The 25,657-nt window shown below is 31.1% G+C and overlaps 1 protein-coding gene and 1 long non-coding RNA gene across 11 annotated transcripts in view; one reads left to right on the forward strand and one right to left on the reverse strand.

The window, feature by feature from the left end:
* The window catches only part of CaMKII (Calcium/calmodulin-dependent protein kinase II), a 224,880-nt gene that overhangs the window by 5,657 nt on the left and 193,566 nt on the right, over positions 1 to 25,657 (forward strand). The gene's annotated exons all lie outside the window — the stretch shown is intronic.
* Positions 915 to 20,736, reverse strand: LOC143198794 (uncharacterized). Its single transcript, XR_013006291.1, has 4 exons — positions 20,469 to 20,736; positions 20,122 to 20,319; positions 19,865 to 20,066; positions 915 to 2,761 (listed from the first exon to the last, which is right to left on the reverse strand). It is a non-coding gene; the product is annotated as an uncharacterized LOC143198794 (long non-coding RNA).

Genomic DNA, 25,657 nt, shown 5'->3' on the forward strand with positions numbered 1-25,657 from the left:
AGAACAGGAAATAGTCGCTGGGGGCCAGATCTGGAGAATACGGTGGATGAGGAAGCAATTCGAAGCCCAATTCATGGATTTTTGACACGGTGCATTGTCTTGGTGAAGCAGCACTTTCTTTTTCTTCAAATGCGTCTATTTTTCGGCGATTTCGTCCTTCAAACGGTCCAATAACGCAATGTAATAGTCGCTGTTGATGGTCCTTCCATTTTCAAGGTACTCAATGAAAATTATTCCATGCGCATTCCAAAATACAGACGCCATAACCTGGCCATTCGACTGTTGCGTTTTCCTACGCTTTGCAGCGGGTTCATCGTGTGCAGTCCACTCGGATGACTGTCGATTGGACTTCGGAGTGAAATAATGGAGCCATGTTTCATCCATTGTCACCTATCGACGCAAAAACTCGAGTTTATTACGCTTAGTCATCTTCAAACATTGCTCTGAATCATTTTTTTGGTCAAAAGTGAGCTTGCGCGGCACTCAATTTGCACAGAGCTTTCTCATATCCAAATATTCGTGAATAATATGATGTACACGTTCAGTTGTCATCTTTAGAATGTCTGCTATTTTATTCAGTTTCAATTTACGGTAATTCAAAATCATTTTGTGGATTCTTTAATTGTTTTCGTCGGTAACAATCTCTTTTGGGCGTCCACTGTGTTCACCACATTCGGTGCTCATTTCACCCTCCCCATCACCACTTGTCTTGACTTGTTAGCATCATAGCTGTCCTTTTCTTTAAAATAGATTTTAATATATTTCTGAATAACTCTTTAATTTTTTTCAATGGAAATAAAGATATATTTTTTAATCGAAACAGGGAAACCTGAAAATTGATATTGAATTGGATATTCATTATCGTAAAATGCCGATTAAAATTAATTTAAAATCAAATATTTATTCAAACAATGTTTTAATTAAAGTTCCTATATTACGAATGAAATAAGTACAGTAATGTAATTGTATGTAATTAAAATACACATATTACTTTAATATTGTGTTTACAATTTTGGATGTAATATGTTAACCTAATAATAATAATATTCCTGGTGTGCTCACTTCAGCATAATATACGGCTGTTAAAGGTGAGTTAATGGGGTTTTGATGTTTGTATTTCGGATGCGTTACTCCACTGGTGGCAGCTCTGCTTATTTACGTGATCATTGAGATGAAAATCAGCTTCCTCCGCAAACAAGATGCTGGTAAACACCAAATCAAGCCTTTGAATGGCATCTGCTTCCAGCAGAATACTGTTTCTTTCGAATGGAAAGGTTCAGAGATAGTTACAAACAGACAAATTAACATTTTTTTAGGTTTTATTACCATTCTTTATTATCTCAGGTGCGTGGGTTTAAGTTCGTATTATTCCCACTGTTTGTTAACGCCATTTTAAAAATTTTGACCCATTTTTGAATGCTTGGCTGCACTATTTATACGCTGAAACTATCAAATCACGGTTTTTTTTTATAAAACTTTCGCAGACTCAGACTGACTTTCCGAAAAAGTTACCGATTGTTATAACCTGGATTGTTGTATTCATGGAGAAGCAAATGTAAACTTTCTTTTTAGAACCCTCATAGTTGTGAAACTTTTATCATAGCCAATAATTTGTGTGTTGCTATGTCCTAATTCGAATGGGAACAAGAAAACCTTACCATCTGTTAGGAATTATTCATTATGATGTTAAATTAAAGAAACTAAACTAAAACCGCTATAAACGATATTATTTTTATGTTGAAGTTATATTATATTAGCGACCCGCCCCGGCTTCGCACGGGTGCAATGCTGATACTAAATTAAATACACTACAGAAAAAATATGAACGTTGTATATAAATGAAATGAAAACATGATTAAAATCGATCCAGTATTTTTGGTTCATTCATTACTGCCCTTGGCCTGCACGCATTAAATTTGGAGTAAAACAATTCCTCTTCCCCTATACTTACTATGAAGATTTCCTGCTATCTTTGGAATATCTAAATTCATACAATTTTTATTACATTACACATTTTTAAACGCAAATTTTAAATTTGTAATATCTCCGAAAATATTTGTTTAATTTACATGCTGTAAGGAACCATACTGATCTATATTAATTGCACACTGTATTTAAGGTACTTAATTCGATAAGGATTAATGCCGTATTGCTTAAAATAGCTTCGTAAATAAGCCATTTTCTCACGTAAAAAGTAAACAATAAAAATGGTTAATGTGGGTTATCCCTAAAAGATAAACACATACCATCGCGGACTTTTTTGTAGACCTTTTTATGGTGTACAATACTGTAGTACATTAATTTGATCTAACTCGTAGGGTTAGGCAGCGTTTTTGCTAATTGCTAAATAAGCCTAAAAAATAGGTTAATTTACGACATCACGTTAGAAACCTCTAAAATTAGCAATGTTGCCTTAGTATATTATGCATGTATTATACATATAAACCTTCCTCTTGAATCACTCTATCTATTGAAAAAAACCGCATCAAAATCCGTTGCGTAGTTTTAAAGATTTAAGCGCACATAGGGATATAGGGACAGAAAAGGCGACTTTGTTTTATACTATGTAGTGATAATTGGTTAATCATTTTAATTGACAAATTTTGTGGCTGTTTATACGTACGAAAGAAAAAAAAAACTTAATAAAATCCTCCGACCATTTCCAGCTGCTATTCCTATTTTATGGACGCATTTTGAGTATATTAGTAACTCTAATATTTGGGTTAGGAATATCGATCTCCGTCTAGGATTGTGACTAGACCTGAAAATGGTTTTTATATAATTATTATGAAAAAACTTATAGCTCGAAAAATTGATGCAAATGTATATTTGTTCTTAAATATACTCCTTCATTGGATGCTTCACATATACGAAATATTTATATATTGTGGCACCAAAATATAATCAACATACTAAAAATATTTTTACTTTTTTTTTTGTAATTGGTGATCTACATAATTAAATATATAGATATATTAGATGTGTAGGTGAATCATTTTCGATTTTTTCGCTAAAGAAAACGCGTTATTTACAATGAATTGATTACATTTGTTTATTCAAAGTATTGGTCATTCTATTCTATACGTTTTGTCAATCTGTTTTCAAATTATAACCGCAATAGTTATATAATAATACTTTTTAGGTTTTCCTAAAGTTCTTGTTCTTAAGACATATATTTACATCTCAAAATATGTAATATATAGTCTGTTCAAAGTTTTTTTTTGTACATACGCCATCAAGATGTTTAATGTATTGCTTGCCACAATTTGTAAATTCGTTTCAGAATCAGACAATATTTTCCTTCCTATGTTATTCTAGTTAAAAAGAGACACAATGTCGTCTGAATTCGAAAGCATAAACGAATGAACCTGTCAAAGTTGTCCGGTTGTCAGACGTATACAAAATTCCTGAAAGCCGTAGTGATAAGAGGTTATAACTCTAACCTATAAACTATTGTGGCTGTATAATTAACTGTAGTTTTTAGATGTACTATAATTTTAAAATAAACTATATATGTTTGATAACATTTTTGTTTCATTACTTTATTTAAACTAGAATTTTGTTGCATGTCAGAGACAAACTGAACTAAAACTCCGAGTTGATGCGGCAACATTGCAATATTTTGATGTCACAAATTCAGTTGACGTATGTACAAAGTAACTTTGATTAGACTATAGTTTATCCAATAAAACAGCCAATGCATGCCATCAAGTGTTCTATGGGATTCAGATAATGAATTGACGAAGAATGATAATGAATAATGAACATATGTTTATTAAACACCAATAGAAACATAAGGAAATCGCTTTTATTATTACAACTACAAAAGTTTCAAAATTATGTATTTATTTTTGTTCAACAGTTACCCTTGAGGGTATCACAATTTTCCAATGTGGAATCTTCCGATATTTTTTGTAGTTAGGACTTGACAGCTGTCTACATCGTCTGACATGTAATGATAACTGTAAGAAATCACTACATAGTATAAAACAAAGTCGCCTTTTCTGCCCCTATATCCCTATGTGCGCTTAAATCTTTAAAACTACGCAACGGATTTTGATGCGGTTTTTTTTCAATAGATAGAGTGATTCAAGAGGAAGGTTTATATGTATAATACATGCATAATATACTAAGGCAACATTGCTAATTTTAGAGGTTTCAAACGTGATGTCGTAAATTAACCTATTTTTTTAGGCTTATTTAGCAATTAGCAAAAACGCTGCCTAACCCTACGAGTTAGATCAAATTAATGTACTACAGTATTGTACACCATAAAAAGGTCTACAAAAAAGTCCGCGATGGTATATGTTTATCTTTTAGGGATAACCCACATTAACCATTTTTATTGTTTACTTTTTACGTGAGAAAATGGCTTATTTACGAAGCTATTTTAAGCAATACGGCATTAATCCTTATCGAATTAAGTACCTTAAATACAGTGTGCAATTAATATAGATCAATATGGTTCCTTACAGCACGTAAATTAAACAAATATTTTCGGAGATATTACAAATTAAAAATTTGCGTTTAAAAATGTGTAGTGTAATAAAAATTGTATGAATTTAGATATTCCAAAGATAACAGGAAATCTTCATAGTAAGTATAGGGGAAGAGGAATTGTTTTACTCCAAATTTAATGCGTGCAGGCCAAGGGCAGTAATGAATGAACCAAAAATACTGGATCGATTTTAATCATGTTTTCATTTCATTTATATACAACGTTCATATTTTTTCTGTAGTGTATTTAATTTAGTATCAGCATTGCACCCGTGCGAAGCCGGGGCGGGTCGCTAATATAAAATAATTTTTTTATAAACTTCATTCGGTTCTTTATAATTAGTGAAATCTTCTTCCGATTTTTTCCTACTCAACACTTGACAGCTCTCTATGTCTTCTGACATTTAATGATAACTATAATCGATAAAAAATTACTTTTTTACAAACTTCATTCGGTTCTTTTACGTGTCAGTTAATTGAGGTTGGGAATCATTTATAACATACCGTTTCCCGAAACGTTTTATTAATTTCTCGCTAATAAAGAAATCTGCTTTAAAATTAGTTTTATCGACGTCTTCGTCAAGTGTTCGATAATTAATTTACGGTCGAGACGACGTCGAGCTGAAAAATATCTTCTATATTCGGAAAATCAATACCATTCGAAGAGCAGGGGGTGTGGGGGTTTCTCATGAAGTTGTCAGGTGGCCTCATGAAGTGTTTGTGGGAATATCGAGTCGATTTTGGCTTTTTCACGTCCCGTTTCTTTGTGGCTTTCGAGCGGGAACCTTTTCCTTTCCAATTTTTCAAGATAATCCTCCCTCCTGTCTATCGTCTTAATGATTTTTTTGACGTGATGCTATTGAGTGAGACGCGGGCATACTCTGGCAAAATTACTGGTTTCATAACGAAGTAATTTTTTCCGATGCCATTAATCATTTTTCTGGACGTTATTTAGGGGAAAATATTAAGTGATTGAAAGATAAATACTTGTTTTACTTGAATGATCTAACTTAAGGGCGTCGTTTGAACAGTGATCTTAAGGATACTGTGAAATATTATCTAATAAAGTTTGGTTTTTAATTTGATTTTACACGAAATTTAAAAATGTGTATAATGAGAAGTAAAAATTATTTAAAAACTAGTATTTATTATAGTTTGGGGTAAGTTATATGGCTCGGTGAATGGAGGTAAAACGAAATAAAAGAGTGGTGTTTATTGGCAATATAAAAAAATGTAGAAAATACAAAATAGATAAAACGGATGGCAGCGGTGTTACCTGAAGACGAGGCTTGGGCAGTCGATGGTGGCACGTCTAAACCAAACGATGGTCGGTCACTGAATGATTGGAAATACCCTTCAATAATATCCCAGATAAACGTTTTCGGGGTTGCCAGCTATTCGCTATCGGGTTCTAGTTGGCGCTGCTGGCACCTCGCTCGTGTTCAACATCTGGGATTATATTTCTGGGTATTTTGTAGACCGTTATTCCACTATGTAAAATTCGACATGCCTCAAGGTCGCTACAATAGTAATCTAGTTAATAAAAGCTAATAAGTTTTTAAGGTTTTAAAATTACGAAGTATTTATACCACGATAGATAATTTGGGCTTAACATCATAACTTCACTGAGCTAGATAAAATGGTTTTATTCTCTTTAATCTTCTGACTAAGCCATCATTATCTTGAAAGCTCTGTTCGTGTCTTTGGACGTAGTCCTTCATAACGCTATCGATAGTATCTATCTTCAGGTTCTTATGCAGATTGTCATTACGTATGTACGAATGGAGCATCAACAATACTTCACAGTACCTAGTTTTGGAGTCTTAGTATGATGTTTCTATTATTTTGGCTTCAGTTGAACACCGTAAGTCCACACTGGTTTCAAGAATTGTTGGTAGAAGAGTTCTGTACATTTTTTCTTAACATGTGGCGTCCAACTGAGTTCAGGTGATCCAAGGTTTATGCCAATATATTTGTCTGTATTTTCATATGGGATTGGATCACTTGTTGCTTTATATATACTGGCTCGTGCTTGCTCCTTTTGTTGGTGAAATTAATATGTACTGATTATTTTGATTCATTTTTATCCGCCGGTCTTTTGTCCAGTATTATAAGTTGGCAACAGTTGTTTGTAATTTTTCGGTGGATTCATTGTTGTTATCTCCAATGGCCAGGATTACAGTGTCATCTGCAAATGTAGCAACAATATTTTCATTGAATGTAGGCAAGTCCTGAGCGTACAGCAGATAAGGGACTGGTCTCATTACCCTGTGGCACACCTGCTTGTATTTTACTCAACTTAGAATAGAATCTTCTTGTTTTACTGGTACTTAAGTATCAGTCAGTTATATATGACGAATAACAAATTTTCCTTTCTCCCAGTGATTTTTCTATGTTATCGCTGTTTTTGTGAACCTGATCAATCGCTGAATGTTATGTCCGAATTTCAATGATTGGTTTTATCATCTTCCATAGAAGTTCTCACCTTTCACAGTTGTAGTACATGCTGTCTGAATTTATTAGGTTGATGATCTTCATTAGTGCTATTATTTTTTTGTTTCTTTTTTAACTTTTTTTTGATAGAACAGGGACAGAGCCACAGACAGTAGGACGAGAGCTCCATAAAGCAGACATTCATGGAAGGTCATAAAATCTGAACACTTGATGATGAATGTATGTGATTACGATTATATAATTAATGAATATCTCGACATCATCTATACAGTTGTTACTACGACTAGCATATGTAGATGAGAGGAAGACTAATATGATGTCTATCGATCCATTTGGTGAAGACAAATGTGTCGACCAACAGTGATTCAAATTGGCTTTAATTTTGATGATTTTAATGTAATATTTGTGCTTGATTTTTTATCGATGTCACTGCAATTTTGAAAACAGAAAATGTTTTTTTACAAATTTGCATATGACTCAATTTCAATTACTTTCTTTGTTATAGCATACAGAGTGTCTCAAAATGTATTTAACAGAAAATTACTTTTTTTGTACTCGTAGTACAGATGATGAAGTTAATTAAATATTTATTTCGTATAGTAACCCTATTTTAATAACCCTAAACTGTCATTTGTTAAGCTCCTTCAAGAAAATTATCTACACATTTTGGTAAACCATTTATTAATGTTTGTAATAATTTGTAATAAAAGTAATTTGTAAACAGGCATTTATTTTATCTAATTTTTAAATATAATTACTATTCAATTAGTTGATTTTAATTTTAAAGTCATTAAGATAAAAAGTTTTTTTTAAATTAAAATCTACTCCAACTGTATATACATAACAGGTCAATTGAAAAATTTCCTGACCTAACACATAGATGGTGCTAGTAGAAATAAATCCATATGTTTTTTGATTAGCCTAAACCCTCAAAAGATGCTTGTATAAATTTGACAGCTGTCGGATCATTAGTTTGTGAATTATAGCATTTTGAGTGAAACAACTTTTGTCATTGTGAAAAAAATGGACAAAAAGGAATTTCGCGTTTTGATAAAATATTATTCATATGGGTCACAAGTTAGTGAAAACGATGTAAAAAATCCTTGAATTGGGCTTCGAACTGCTTCCTCATCCACCGTATTCTCCAGATCTGGCCCCCAGCGACTATTTCCTGTTCTGAGATCTCAAAAGAATGCTCGCTGGGAAGAAATTTTCGTTGAATGAAGAGGTGATCGCCGAAACTGAGGCCTGTTTTGGAGCAAAGGACAAATCGTACTACAAAAATGGTATCGAACAGTTGGAGGGTCGCTGTAACCAGTGTATTACCCTTGAAGGGAATTATGTTGAATAAAAAAAACTAATTTTGCTAAAAAAATGTTTTTTTTTACTATGGTAGGCCGGGGACTTTTCAATTGACCCGTTAATATATTTTAGATATTTTTATTTTTTATAAATTTCAAATTAATTTATGACGGTTTTGATTGTATTGGATATTTATTTGAAAAATGTCGGGCGTTTATTTTTGGAGACATTCTGGCGATTCTAAATATATTTTTATCGTCGTTATTATATCATCCACGTGTCCATAAGACGACTTTAAAGTGTCACTTTGTTAGTTTGATTTGATATTCAGTCAGCCAAAAACTGTTACTCCGACTAAAAATTATTTCAGATGTTCCCCATCAGCTGGGCGGGCTTATTAACGGACTTTTAAACGATTTTAGAGGATTAACCTTAAACCTCACGTATTAAGTATTTATTTTTTAGTACCTTTAATAAGAGTAAATTGTCTTGCTTGATTTTAGCGGATTAAAAGTACTTAGTTAATTAATAAGTTGGGTTAGTAAAAAAAGTATATAAGTTTTTTTGTAGTGTTTAGAGGGAATTTTATTCAAATTAATTCCAAACATTAATCTGCGATATACGATATGTTTTGCTACTTCTGTGGTAAAACTCTGCCTCTGTGGCTGAATTAAATTCGGTCTATGATTTTTTTACCGTTATTTCAAGTTAATTCTTAGTATTTTTGGTTCGTGTTACTAATATTGACCTATTTTGAGTTTTTACTGAGAAGCATATGATCTGAAAATAGAGTATGAGGTCTTCTTTTTCTTATTATTATGAATGCCATTTCTTAAAAATAGATTGTGAGTATACCGGCTACTTTTACTTACTATAAATTAATAGATTAAAACATTTTCCTTCTATTCAGCTTCATTAATTCCTGATATTATCTCTACACGTACAAGACAATTAATTCAGTAGCTTTTTGGCCCATTTTTTAGCATTTATATTACAATCTTATGTTGTTTAGTTTTCTCATTATGCTCTTTAATTATTCTTCTTTAATGGTCAGTATCTTTTTTCGTATATTATCAAGATCAAAATTCAAGGAAATAGTTGCCGAACGGCTCTTATTTACATTCTTTGTCAGTTTTGTACTCTACGTTGATTTTAAGGGAAGTTACAATAAAAATCGTATATATTCTTTCATGTCATCTTATTTCTGCCAAAAAAAATGTAGGAAAATATTTTCTTATTGGAACTGGACTTATCAAATTATTTTGGCTTTAGATGTTTTGTTTTTGAGGTATTAGTTAATATCGATGCAATGCATTTTTTATCAAAAAAGACGAATTTAACTCTAACTTTGAAACTGAAAATGGCCAAAAATCGCAATTTTTCCTGAGTATATATATGGAAATATATAATAAATATATATAAATATATAATATTTACAGCGAGAAAAACAATGGAATCATTAATTTTTGCTTTAAACGTCATCTATTTAAAATATCACTTAAATATGACACAATATAATTCTGCTCAAAAAACAGAAATTTCATTACATCTCACTGACTGTTCAGAATATCGAAATTATAATATCGCCATTACGCTCACCATAAAATTTTACATATATAGTGATACTTTCATTGTTATATGAACATTTATATTGAAATTATATATATTTTTACTGAGTTTTCTATAAGAATATTTATCAAATATGAAGATAAATTCTATATTAAATCATATGATATTAAGACAATTTAAACAATCGATACGTTATTTTATTTAGCACAAAATTATCTACATTATTTTGAAAGTTTCATCAGCTTATGGTTACTAATAGCGATAATATATAGCTTTTATTATATACAGCCAAGAACAATTTTTGATGAGACGACTTATTAAATATAACAATATTGTTAATAGAACTGTCATATAAGTGAGAATTATTAAAGATTAAACACAGTACTACAATCAGCATTAATTTCTGGACAAATGATGAGATTTTCATTAATATAAGATAATTTATGTTGATATTAGATCATATTATTTTAACCATTAATGGATTTTTTCTTAAGATTTTGTTGTTTCAAACGGTGTATGCCTTCTTGCTGGCTGTGTTTATTACATTGGTTTATTGTTTAGCATTATTGTCGTCACTACACAGTAGTGATTACGACTTATGATATCTTCAAACAATTTTCACATCATGTTAATCTAATTTTAATGTTATTTGTGCTAATAATAATGCTGTTTTGTCCTGTATAAATATATTTTTATGTCAAAGACACCTTGCAATTAATAAAGATTCTATAATAAATTACGTCAGCGGTTTTATTGCAAACTTGAGTATAAAGAGGAAGGTCGACTGTCATTTTAATTGATGTTTCGAATAAATGAACTGCGGTAATGTTTTCGTAGAGTTTGCTGGTTATGCATTTATTCTTATATATTTTTATATTCAACTGGTATAAGGTTGGCGCAATGCAGTTTTCGTTTGCTTAATATCGATAGTCATTTATTATATCGAATAGTCCATAAATCGTGTCTTGTATCTGATAGAGCCAACGATGTCGAGGATATTCTTTATCAATTTAATTGAGAAGTCTGGATAATCGATGGGTCCTTTTCTGTTAGGTTTAGGATTAATGTCGGTACGCATTAGTTATGTTGTTTTTTAGTGAGTTTCGCGGATAAATATAAATGCATTCTTATTGATATTCGAATCGTTTCTGTTTTTCTTTAGGTTTTTTTCACTATTACCACATCAATATAATTAGTTGCCACTTAGGTTTTTAGAAATAATAGTCTTTATTTATCTTTCCTATGCTAGGTTCTTCAATAAGATTGTTAAAAACTTAAGGACATAACAAGTTGTGTCCACAAGAAGAAAACAAAAACACGCGTGAACAACAACTTACGAATCTTTTGATTTCAAGCTAGGCGGCAATATTAATTATTTTCAGTAACGCTGCGTTTGTGCTAAACCTACTTGACCAAAAAGTGTTGTTGATTCTGAGCAGTGTTTGGACATGTTTAAACGTAACCAACCGGAATTTTTGCGTCGATATGTGACAATGGATGAAACATGGATCCATCACTTTACTCCGGAATCCAAACGATCGTCATCTGAGTGGACATCAACTGGTCACAGGCCTATTTTGACCACTAGGGAATGATTGTGTGGCTCTTGATGGAGATTACGTTAATGAATAAAGCCAATTTTGAACAAAACATATATTAATTACTTATTTTTGAATCTAAATCATATAAATTTTTAGTAATATATAAACAATTAAATATAATTTAAAATAAAACGCGTTTTTTCTTCTCACTATTATTCTATAAATTGTATTTATAGTCATACTTTTAGATTTTTAGTTTTATATTGCGTCTAATAAAACCCGAAAAAATACCCGCGTTTTGCTAATAAACAATTTCAATTAATTTATCATTTACTCACTCTATAGTCTTGACATTGAAATTAAATTGGCTAAAATAAACATTAGATTCTGTCGCTACGGTTGCCAACTATTACTGGCAATGTTCATTATATAATTTGCATTTTCGACATATTTTCATCGGAAAACCGTGTTAGAATGGCGCTGTACTCACTTCGTCGCTGAAATCAAGAAATGAAATACTGTTACTTTTTTTGATTGTGCTTCTTTCTCGAGACTAAGAATGTATATGTGCGTCATCTAACGCGCGTGATCTGATGTAAGGTCGTACAGTTTGCGGAAAAATGATTCAGGAGTGGTTTTATTTTATTTTTGATGAGGTTATTTTAGTTGTTGATTGAATACATTATAATTCGTGTTATATTAAATCTACTATGCTGGTATTCTCATTTCATTATTCCGAAGAATGCAAACAGTAATAATTTCTATTTTTATATTTAAAGACCTTTTACAATTATTAGAAGTTAAATAATTTTCTTGAATATCTGACTCAAAACATCCAATAAAGAGTCCTTGAAATTATTCCACAGTTTTCAGTGTTGGTTCTCAGTATTGTTTCATGTCTGTTTATAGTTTAATTTCGTAGTTTGTAAACTCAGGTTCTACTATAGGTTCAAATTTCAATTCGTATGTGATCAAAATTTAAGCAAACAGTTAACTAACAGCTCTTATCTGCGTTTTTGGTATAATTCTTGATCAGTTTTATACGTGTACGTTGACTTTAATGGAAATAAAAGTAAAAATCGTACAATTTTAATTTTATTTTGGCAAAGAAAAAGTGAATTTTTTTTTCATTTAAACTGGACTAAAACTATCACAACTTATGTATTTTGCTGTGAAAAACACTGTAGAATCATTTATTTTGACCTCAGATGTTTCGTTTTTGAGATGTCACTTAATTTACATGCTTATATATTTTTTATCGAAAAAGACAGATATAGCTATAACTTTGAAGCTGTTGGAAATATAAAATTTCCAAGGTCACCATCGTATTCAGAACAAAATTTTACATAAATGGGGAAATTTTTCTCGATGTATCTTTATTTTAATCAGTGTTAAAGAGAAAAGTCTGAAAATGGCCAAAAATCGCAATTTTTCCTGAGTATATATATGGAAAAATCTCTAAAAATGTTTTCTTCTTAAATTGGGCTAGGAAGTCGATATTATATGTATTTTTTGGCGAGAAAAAGAATAAGATCGTTTATTTTCACTTTGGACGTCTTCTATTTAAAATATCCCTTAAATATGACTCGACACAATTTTGCACAAAAAACATAAATCCCTTTATAACTTTCAGATTGTTGAGAAAATTAAAATTACAATATCCCCGTCATATTCAGCATAGAATTTCACATATATGGTGATACTTTCATTGTTATATGTCAATTTATGTTGAAATTATATATACATTTACAGAATTTCTTATTGAATTTTCTATAAAAATATTTATCAAATATGAAGATAAATTCTGTTTTAAAATATATATCAGTAAGACAATGTAAAAAACCGCTACATTGTCTTATTTAGCATAAAATAATCTATAAAAACCGAAAGTTTCAACAGTTTATGGTTGCTAATATTTATAATATGTAGCTTTTTTTATATACAACCAAAATATTTTTGGTAAGACAATTTATTAAACATGACAATGTTCAATATAATTGTGATTTAAGTTGGAATTAACAAAAAACCAACACAGTACTGTAATCACCGTTAAACTAATGATGATGTTACTCTTTTCTATCGCAGGTCCATTTCACAGCATCCAATAGTGAGGTCTTGAAATAATTCCGGAGGTGCAGCTTATAAGCTCCTATAGTTTCAAATTTCAATACTTATATAATCAAAACTTAAGGAAACAGTTAACTAATACATCTGATCTGTGTTTTTGGTATAATTCTTGATCAGTTTTATACTGTACGTTAACTTTAATGAAAATAAAAGTAAAACTCGTACTATTTTAATTTTATTTTGGCAAAGAAAAAGTGAGATTTTTTTTTCATTTAAACTGGACCAAAACTATCACAACTTATGTATTTTGCTGTGAAAAATACTGTAGAATCATTTATTTTGGCCTCAGATGTTGCGTTTTTGGGATGTCACTTAATTTACATGCTCATCTAGTTTTTATCGAAAAAGACAGATATAGCTATAACTTTAAAACTGTGGGAAATATAAAATTTCCAAGGTCACCATCGTATTCAGAACAAAATTTTACATAAATAGTGAAATTTTTCTCGATGTATCTTTATTTTAATCAGTGTTAAAGAGAAAAGTCTGAAAATGGCCAAAAATCGCATTTTTTCCTGAGTATATATATGGAAAAATCTCTAAAAATGTTTTCTTCTTAAATTGAGCTAGGAAGTCGATATTATATGTATTTTTTGGCGAGAAAAAGAATAAGATCGTTTATTTTCACTTTGGACGTCTTCTATTTAAAATAATATCCCTTAAATATGACTCGACACAATTTTGCACAAAAAACATAAATCCCTTTATAACTTTCAGATTGTTGAGAAAATTAAAATTACAATATCCCCGTCATATTCAGCATAGAATTTCACATATATGGTGATACTTTCATTGTTATGTGTCAATTTATATTGAAATTATATATACATTTACAGAATTTCTTCTTGAATTTTCTATAAAAATATTTATTAAATATGAAGATAAATTCTGTTTTAAAATATATATCAGTAAGACAATGTAAAAAACCACTACATTCTTTTGTTTAGCATAAAATAATCTATAAAAACCGAAAGTTTCAACAGTTTATGGTTGCTAATATTTATAATATGTAGCTTTTTTATATACAACCAAAATATTTTTGGTAAGACAATTTCTTAAACATGACAATGTTCAATATAATTGTGATTTAAGTTGGAATTAACAAAAAACCAACACAGTAGTGTAATCAGCGTTAAACTCATCATGATGTTTTTACTCTTTTCTATCGCAGGTCCATTTCACAGCATCCAATAGTGAGGTCTTGAAATAATTCCAGAGTTGCAGCTTATAAGCTCCTATAGTTTCAAACTTCAATACTTATATCATCAAAATTTAAGGAAACAATCATCTAATACATCTGATCTGTATTTTTGGGATAATTCTTGATCAGTTTTATACGTGTACGTTGACTTTAATGGAAATAAAAGTAAAAATCGTACAATTTTAATTTTATTTTGGCAAAGAAAAAGTGAGATTTTTTTTTCATTTAAACTGGACTAAAACTATCACAACTTATGTATTTTGCTGCGAAAAACATTGTAGAATCATTTATTTTGACCTCAGATGTTGCGTTTTTGGGATGTCACTTAATTTACATGCTTATATATTTTTTTATCGAAAAAGACAGATATAGCTATAACTTTGAAACTGTTCGAAATATAAAATTTCCAAGGGCACCATCGTATTCAGAACAAAATTTTACATAAATAGGGAAATTTTTCTCGATGTATCTTTATTTTAATCAGTGTTAAAGAGAAAAGTCTGAAAATGGCCAAAAATCGCAATTTTTCCTGAGTATATATATGGAAAAATCTCTAAAAATGTTTTCTTCTCAAATTGAGCTAGGAAGTCGATATTATATGTATTTTTTGGCGAGAAAAACAATAAAATCGTTCATTTTCACTTTGGACGTCTTCTATTTAAAATATCACTTAAATGTGATTCGACACAATTTTGCACAAAACACAGTGCTGTAATCAGCGTTAAATTCTGGACAAATGATGAAGTTTTGCTCTTTTCTATTACTTCTATTCTTTTCGTATACCATTTAAAGGCTAGATTTAGAGATAAGTGATTTTCTATATTCTACATTTTTAGTTTATGGCAAACTATTAGAATACAAATAATCTAATTTTTAATAGGCGATTACTCAGTATTGACAAGAGTTTTGTTTGAAATGAGGGAAACATTTCATTTTCATTTGATAACTAATGTTGTACCTTCGTAGGTAACATCTTTATTAAAAGTGATCTTGTTAACCAATATTTTTAGGGCTTTTTTCGTATTAGAAATAATGATAAATATACTTTTCGAATAAATTACCAACATAAATTGCTATATGATCAAAAATTCTTTGTATCTATTTGCATATATTGTTAGTTTGACATGCAATAATAATCTAATTTTGCTGATAATTGTGAATAAACAGATCGATAAAGGAAATATCCGTATCAGTATGTTCCCCTGTCATTATCAGACACAAATGATAAACATATTAATAGCAATAATCGTTAGTATATTTTACATAGTTCAAATGTATATACAAGTTATGAAATATGAAGGTTGGAAATAAATAAAACTTTTTTTACTGAGAGAAGTCGTCACTTGAATGGTGATAAAAATGACACTGAGGGTTTAAATCTATTCTAACATAAACCGTTTGGTTATATTTGTCGTTTCTCAGCAGCCTATTAACTGAAACCCATATCCATACTCTTGTTCGTTTGATACACATAATTGTATTAGTCGCGTTATATAACAGATGGGCTGAAAAGTCCTGGGCATAAAACATAGATGATGACAGTTTTATTGCATTCACCTCTTTTTCAGTTAGTATTAACCTTCAAAGGAAAGCTGTTACAATTTCATGATATTCTACTCATAAGTTCGTGAGTTATTGTGCTAAGAGTGTCACAACTTTTGTTATTTCAAAAAATGGATCAAAAACAATGTTTTTAACTTTACACCTCTTCTTGGTGGGAAAAAATACCGTTCAAACGAAGCAAAAGTTTGAAAAGTATTATAAGGATTCCGCTCTATCAGAAACAACAATAAAACTGGTTGGTTTGCTGACTTCAAATGTAGTCGTAGAAATACCGATGATGCAGAACGAATTCCACAAATTCGTTTTGAATGATCAAAAAATAAAGTTGCGTTAGTTAACATCGTAATATTAAAAGAACGTGTTGGTTTTATATCGCATGAATATTAGACTGCGAGAAAGTTTTGTTCAAACTGGGTGCTGCGTTTGCTCACTGTTAACCAAAAACAAGAACGCGTTGATGATTCTGAGCACTGTTTGGACATGTTTAAACGTAGAGAAACGTGTCTTAGTGTAGAGAAAAGAAACGAGAGCGAGACGTCGTCGTGGTGTTCTTTTATAGCCGGCAACCGCATGGTACTAATCCACCAGCGTTGCCAATCTTTGACTTTGATGTAGGTGAATGCGTGGTGGCCTAAAGGGTCGTAACGGTCGCTACAAGTCAATAGACATCATTTCAAACTTAAATTTTGATTAACTGATAAGTTAGGTTTTGATACTACTTCATGCCACTTGTTTCTTAAGATTTCTAAAGTTATTTACAGTTAGCACTGAAAGTTATTTTGTTAGCATATATACAGTCTTAAAATATAACGATCGCAATCAGATAATTTTACATGACTTAAGTTTTTCATTGTTGAACCTAAAATGCTTACTACAAGTATGACCAATACATACTGATTTACAAAAAACGATATTATCAGAAGTATCGTCAAAATTAGTGTTAAATAAAGCACAAATAATATTGATTAGTTTGGCGGGAAGGCTATTTTTAACTTCTAAACTGTATTCATAATACGATCGATTCTGCTTAAAGCTTTTTAACACATAGTAAAAATTTAATTTATTAAACGTTTAGTTATTTATAATAGTATGTTTACGATTTTTTTAATTGTTTAAGTTTATTATGTGATAAGGGAATTAAATGTAAAGAATTACGATAAGAAAGATTTCGATTATTGACTTTAGTATTTTAGATGATAAATTTGTTATATGATATGTTTACATTTATATTGATTTTGTTGGATGATTATTCTAAATTTATGTGATTATTATATATTTTACATTGTATACAATGTGTTTTAAAATATAATTTTTTTATTATTACTACTTTTTCAAAATATCCCTTTGGACTATTGATAAAAAACTAATTAAAGTCGTCTATACTATTCGGGGCATACATTAATCTACTATAACAGTATTAGTAAGGCTTTTCTTATTAAAACTAGACTAAAACTATCGTAACATATGTATTTTCATGTGTAAACTTATAGAATAATCTATTTTGACATCAGATGTTTTATCTTTGAGAATATCACTTAATTTTGATGCAGTGTATTTTTTATCCAAAAAAAAATCAAATATAGCTATAACTTTGAAATTGTTGAAATTATCAAGTTCTCAGGGTGACCGGTCGTATCTAGAACAAAATTTTACATAAACGATGAGATATTTATCGATGTATCTTTATTTTAACCACCGTTAACGGGAAGTCTGAAAATAGCCAAAATCATAATTTTTCGTGAGTATATATATGGAAATATCTCAAAAAATATTTTATTCTCTAATTGGGTTGGTACTTTGATACTACATGTATTTTATGATGAAAAAAAAAACAACAGAATTATCCATTTTGACCTGATACACTTTGTATTTAAAATATTACCTAAATTAGACACAAGATAATTTGGTTTAAAAAATACAAATTCCACTAATATCTATCAGGCTTTTGTGAATATTAAAATTACAATATCGCCACCATATTCACCATCACTACATAGTATATACTACATAGTTATTTTATTTAGCATAAAATTATCTAGAAATTTTGAAAGTTTCAACAGTTTATGGTTGGTAATAGCGATTGATCCAATCACTAGATATATCCCTATAGCTTCTCAACTGAGATTGGTTGATTCTGATTTGTTTTCAGTATTTAAATATTGAAATAATTTTGTTTTCAAGGTAGGCTATATAGAAATAAATGTTTTTGGGACTCACTCATTGTCTTCGAAGTTATTTGACCGTCCGTTATTTCGTCATTGATATCAAAATAGACACTTACTCGTCTTAATTACTTTGTCTCGTTGGTTTATCTACTTGAAGCACTTTCTTTGGGTTGATATGGATTTACTTCGATAAATTAAACCAAAAATTAAAAAAAAAGAATCTTTGTACCTTGGGTTTGTCGAAGATCCATAAATAGATGACGCAAAATATCTTGATAATTCCTAATTAAATTATTCGGAACAAAACAGAAAGAACGAGATCTAATTAAGGAACAGTTTTAGGTCTAAAATCCGGAATATAAACATGAAATAATCTTACAAGTAACCAGACGCCAGAAACGTCTTACCAGTTTCGCAATTAAAACTTTTAATTATTTTATTTCGGAAAACCTTTATCCTCTTTACGTTTTCGACCAGCCAATTTCGGATCCATTTAATTATATTTTATTGCTGGCGATGTGTACGGCGATGATCCTTATTGACTGAAACGAAGCAGAAAAAACGAGATCCTTAAAGTCGAATTAATTTATTATTTCGCCGACGAGAGAAAAAACAAGCTTTCTTTAACAATTCAACTTGAAAGACCGATTCTTTACGAGACAGTTGATGGTACTTTGTAACAGAATACTATAAATATACCCCGTGTTGGGTATTTCCTTTTATTTGTTGATGTTTCTCCTTTATTGAGTTTCAATCACTTCAAAAAGTTAGTCTTATCATGAAAAATGGCTCATTAAAACTCAGCAATAGGAAAGTTTTTTCGTCATGACAACCCCGGACAACATACATTTTTAGTAACTAGAAAAAACTTGAGAAAAATTCGCTGGGAAGTTTTGGATACATTCCCCAGTCAGACCAAACCTTGCCTCGTCTGAGTAGAATGTGGACCAGTCTCTACAATAATATTTAAAAAGTCTTCCATTAAAATGGCATATACGTATCAATGATGAAAACAAAAACATGAAAAAATCGAAATTACTTTTTCGCCAACCCATTATTTTCATATACATTAACAAGTCTATTAATGCTATTCTTCTATACAAGTTACCCAACTTGTTTGAAAAATGACACTACATAAAATGGTTTATTTTTTACAGAAAAATAGAATGTGAACTAAAATGCTACATAATGTAAATTTTTCTTATACAACTTATGATATCAAATACACAAATAATCAGAATATGTTTATAAACGTATAAACTCGAACAATGTACAGTAGAGAGCTGACTAAAAACCAAGACGTACTGAAGGAGACTACAAAACAAACACCTTTATATCTATAACCACACAGTTAAATTCAACAGTACAAATATTATTCAGAATCACGATAACTTTTATCTGTATAAATATGTAATCTGTAATAAAAAGCTACTGTAAGTTACTACCTGATTACTGGAGTTAAGGCAAATTCAAACAATCACAGACATTTTATGCCCTGACAGGATTCGAAGTATGTACTTTATAAAATCTGTGTTTAAACATACTTTAATATGTTTGTTGATTCCCTTGAATTCTTAAAGTAGATCTCTGCTTAGTTCGTTTTACTTTACTTGGGTTTCAGTGACATCATTTAGATTCTTAAATTGTCTACAAGTATTGATCAAAGAGTTTAAAACTTCTGTCTATCATAATACACGCTTACTAGTCTATAAAACTTGATAAAACCACATTGTTTAATGAATATAGTATTTTAAAAATATATGGGCCTGTTAGAATACCTTTTTCTTCTGTCTGATTGGCATTTGAATCTTGTAAGAACATATGCTGACTTCATCCATACCATATATAACACTAAGCCCATCACATTATATTAAATATAATTTTCCATATTTTTTGGTAACTGAAACAAGAACAAAATTATTGGTAACGCATATACACAATAAACAAAACAAATGAGGCCTCAATTAACCTCAATTTTATCATTAGTGTTATTTACCTCGATATTACATTTGAAACACTTTAAACATAATTAAACTAGTACATACTTACATTAGAATTGTCTTCACAACAATAAATTACTGATGTTCAAGCTATACCGGCTAGTTCGATCCTTGAAATTTTAACCACATTTTTCTAACTTTTTTCTGCCTTGGAATGAAAATAAATTTGTTTGGTTTTTTACTGATGTATTATTATGTTGAGGAACAATACACTATCGATATGCATTATAATGTATAATTATAACACGAAATTATTAAAATAATATACTAATACAGTTCGTAAGCATACAAACTGTCAAATACGATCAAAAAACTACGGAGCGTTTTAGCACGCTTATTACCTTATTGCAAACGTCAGTTTCTCGTTAAATTTTTTTCCTGGAATTAACATTTATTACGAGTAAAGTAAATACTTAGTAAAAATTGGCGGCAAGTAGTTTTTCAAAATCCTCATTTCTATTCTCAAGAAGATAGATCCTTTTGTCGTCTGATCTAAAACTGTCCCTTCTTTAATTAATTACCTCTAAAGTTTCCGACGCAGATGCATTATAGTTGGCGCGCGAGGAATTCCGCTCTTAACGCCGATCGCGCGTATTTTCGTGAAAAAATCGACGTTTAAAAATAGCCGAGCGGACCGTGGCGGTTTTCGTGATCTTCTCGCCTATAGATCGCGATACGCATATTGTCGCGGCGTTCATCTGCGGAACGGTGCGGTTTTTCGATTATTTATCGGATCGATAGATAGGCGGCGGCAAAAATACGTTGATTCATCGTCCGGCTGGATTCGGTTCACTCGAAGTGGTCGAATCTTGGCCTGAAGATGGCCTGGACCTGGTCCAATTCGATTTTATGTCTGTTGGAAGTCGTCTTTATAAATTCATTGTGATATATATATGATTCTATATTTATTTTGTTTCGTTTTCAGTATTTTGGAATTTCGGGTGTAAGTTATGTTCACGATCTTTTAATAGAATATTTTTATACGAATATGTGCATTCTAAAATTATTTATACTATTATAAATTATATAATTAGAAGTTAAGGACGTTTGGAAATGTGACATTGTATTGTATTAGGCCCATAAATTAGTTTTGAAGGATTTTTTTAAATTTTGAAGCTTTATTGTGAAAAACCAGTACAATGTACTTTATTTAGAGTGTTGTTCATCGATAGCCGCTACTTTTTTCCCCATGTTTCAGGCAATTTCCGGATTCCACATCGAAATAACGATGTATCTTTTAAGTTTATGCACGAATCGATCCATTTTTTAATATTTTCATAAGAACTGACGCGCAGTTTAGAGATATCACGACTCATATGTCGGAACAAGTGGTAATCAGAAGGAGCAGGGTCTGGATAATACGACGGGTGGAGTATTTCCTATTTTAATGCTTCCAAGTATGTTTTTATCGATTTTGCAACATGTGGTCGAACGTTGTCGTATATGTTTATCGTTCTTATCTTTTTAGTTTTTGTAAAAAGTTGTTTCTTGTTTCACATTTTACTTTTAATATTTAGTTATTATGAAATGCTTTATATATCATTCTTAATAATATCATTCTTATAACATAAAGAAAGAAAACATTTATTTAATTGAGTTAATATTATTTTTAGTTTTAAAAATCGAACTACGATAGTTTCATGGTTGCTAGATCGTAACGCCGTAGTTTTCATACGGAGTTCTATGAATAGCCTCGTGACAATTGACAATGAACCCGGCCTAAATGTTCAGTTGTTTGTCTTAGGGCTGACATAACGCGAAAACAACTTTAAAAATAGCAGTGAACAGTGTTAAAACTGCGCGTTAAATGTTTAGTGAAAATGTGTTTAAAACGATGGTCACTGCAATAAAGTAACAAAGGTAAAATTTTGGGGGCTGTTAAGGGTCGGAGGTGCATCATCTGTACCACAAATGCGGCGATATAACGGTTCTGAAACAAATACCGGTACTGAAATTTTTGTAAAAACGTGAATTAAACTATTCATTAAATAAAAATGATTGATAGAGAGAACCAGAGACTAAATGAGATGGAAACACAATCCTCAACGTCAGGTGAAGCTCATCTGGCACAACAGAATCAAATCTTTTGTCAAGAAAACCATAAGAGAACGCAAAATGAGCAAGCTCTCTATAATGCGTATATTAACGAAAAAACAGCCCGACGGAATCTGGAAATTGCACTAACAAATATGCAAAAACAATTAGATGCACTACAACTCCTAATAAAAAACCAAAACACATACAATCCAACTAGCATTCCCGTAGTGAACCAGTGCACTGAAAACAAATTGCCTGTAAACTATGAAACAGACGAGGAAGAATTGCAAAAAGAAGTAGGCTGGATAACAGTTAAAAGAAATAAGAAACGAAAAGCAAACTATACACCTGAAGCTTCACCACAACAACCAAAAACCATTAAAGCACAAGAATTGAATAAAGAAATAAAAGTGCCGAGACCACCTCCAATTATAGTAAGTAATGTCACAGACTTTGACTTGCTATATGAAACAATGAAAACAAATAATATACTATTTAGAGCAACAACATTAAACAATGGACAAATCAAATTAAACGCCGAATGTCGTAAAACTTTTACGAAAATTGCTGAGTGCTTGGAATTCCTAAAATTACAATGGCACTCGTATGAAGATAAGCAAACCAGAGACATTAAAGTAATGGCAAGAGGGCTTCCACCGACAGCTAAAACTACTAAAATAGTGGAAGAGTTAATAAAAAATGGACTTAAATGTACTGACGTCACAAATATCCTGAAAAAAGAACGAAATAAAAATAACAATGGAGAAATAGTTGTCCAGAAGAAGCCTTTACCACTGTTTATGTTATCATTCCAACATAACACGGACATAAAAGCAATTTATGAAATTAAACAAATTCTAGGAGTCGAAGTAAAAATAGAACCTCTTAGAAAGGCAAATCTTGTGCCACAGTGCAAGAGATGCCAATTACATGGACACACACAAAAATTCTGTAAAAGGGAACCAAGGTGTGTAAAATGCTCAGGAAAACACATCACGGGAGAATGCAAAAAACCCAAAGGAACAAAAGCGAAATGTGCGAATTGCAATGAAGCGCATCCAGCAAGCTACAGAGGATGCGTAGTTGCGAAAACATTCCAAGAGAGAAGAAATAAAATCAGTCAGGCTAAAGAGCAAAAAACAGTGACTCAAAATAAACAACCAAAAATGTACAACGAAATCAACGATGAAATGACCTATGCTCAAAGCATAAACCAAACCGCTCAAAAAGAAACAAAAAAAGAAGACGTTACAACCAACGAACTGCTATTGAAACTTATAGCAAAGCTGGACAACCAGGAAAAGATTATTGAATCGTTTTCTGAAAGATTACTTAAACTCGAAAACAATAGGGCGGTGGCCTCAAGAACTAAAAATGGCAAGTAAAGACATCCGCATCGCAATTTGGAATGCTAATGGGATTCAGAAACATCACGCTGACCTACAAGTATTCCTAGAATTGCAAAAAATAGATATTTGCTTAATATCTGAAACCCATTTGACAAAGGAATCCTTTATTAAATTTAGAGGATATCACTTTTACCACACCATTCATCCAGCTAACACAGCAAGAGGAGGAAGTGCAATAATAATAAAAAATAATATATGCCATCATCAAGAACCCGGACTCAGTTTAGCAGAAAATCAGGTAACGGCAGTAACTGTTATATCTAGCAAATACAGGGTTACATTAGCTTCCATATATAGCCCTCCAAGATACAACCAAAAAAAAGAAAATTACTTGAATGTTCTAAACAACCTAGGAGAAAAATTTATAATCGGTGGTGATTTCAATGCTAAAAATACAAGATGGGGATCTAGAATGACGACAACTAAAGGTAATGAATTACATAAAGCAGCTGCTGAGCTAGGGTGCAGTTACATGTCGACAGGAAAACCAACTTATTGGCCTACCGATCCAGAGAAAACTCCAGACCTGTTAGACTTCTTTATAGCTAGAAACATAACCACTAACTACATGGAAGTTGAAGAAAATTTTGACTTAAGTTCAGATCACACACCTGTGATTTTGACGCTGAGTGAAAACATTATAAGAAAACAACAAAATCCAACATTAACCAACAAGAGGACAGACTGGGAAGGATTTGTTGAAGAAATAAACAATCGAATTCAACTAAATGTTCCCCTTAAGACAGAAGACCAATTAAATTATGAAACCGAAAAATTCGTTGCAGACATCCAACAGGCTGCTTGGAATAACACTCCAGAAATTAAAACTTCAACCAAAGGAATAAATTACCCGAAAGAAATCAAGGAAATGGTAGCTGAAAAACGAAAACTACGGAAAAAATGGCAGCAAAATAGAACACCTGAAAATAAGAATATCTTAAACAACATAACACAAAGGTTGAAGAGGGAAATTTTGGAAATTAAAAACAATTCCATAAATAACTATCTACGAAATTTAACAGACGACAAGAACACAGACTATTCGCTCTGGAAAGCCACTAAATACCTAAAACGATCCTGTCTACATAGTCCTCCGATAAGAAACATGCATGGAAGTTGGGCACGCAGCAACCTGGAGAAAGCAGAAGCATTCGCTGACCATTTAGAGAAAACTTTCAAACCAAACGAAAGTGAAATTGAACATACTTTACCGGACATAGACGGCGAAAATTCGACAATTCAATTAACAACTCCGAAAGAAGTCACCAACGTTATTAAAACAAACATCAAGCCAAATAAATCACCAGGCTATGATTTAATAACAGGGCAATTGCTGCACAATCTGCCAAGAAAGGGTATTATAAAGCTCACTAACTTAATCAATGCAGCATTTCGACTGAAATATGTCCCAGACGTTTGGAAAATGGCTGAAATAATAATGGTTCCAAAACCTGGAAAATCACCAAATGATATAAAAGCTTATCGACCTATCTCACTGTTACCGATGATAGCTAAGGTATTTGAAAAGCTCCTCTTGAAAAGATTAAAACCAATTATAGAGAGAAAAAACCTAATACCAACACACCAGTTTGGGTTTATTACCAAACATTCAACGATTGATCAAGTGCATAGAATAACAGATGTTATTGAAAAAGCCTATGAAGATAATAAAGTATGCTCAGCTGTATTCTTAGATGTAGCACAAGCTTTCGACAAGGTATGGCACAAAGGCCTCGTCCATAAGCTACAGAAAATATTACCGAAGCAACACACCGAACTATTAAAATCCTAC

The sequence above is a fragment of the Rhynchophorus ferrugineus genome, unplaced genomic scaffold (assembly GCF_030347505.1).
Source record: "Rhynchophorus ferrugineus isolate W39M unplaced genomic scaffold, kcgeb_rfMv2 rfM6, whole genome shotgun sequence".
Lineage (NCBI taxonomy): Eukaryota > Metazoa > Arthropoda > Insecta > Coleoptera > Curculionidae > Rhynchophorus > Rhynchophorus ferrugineus.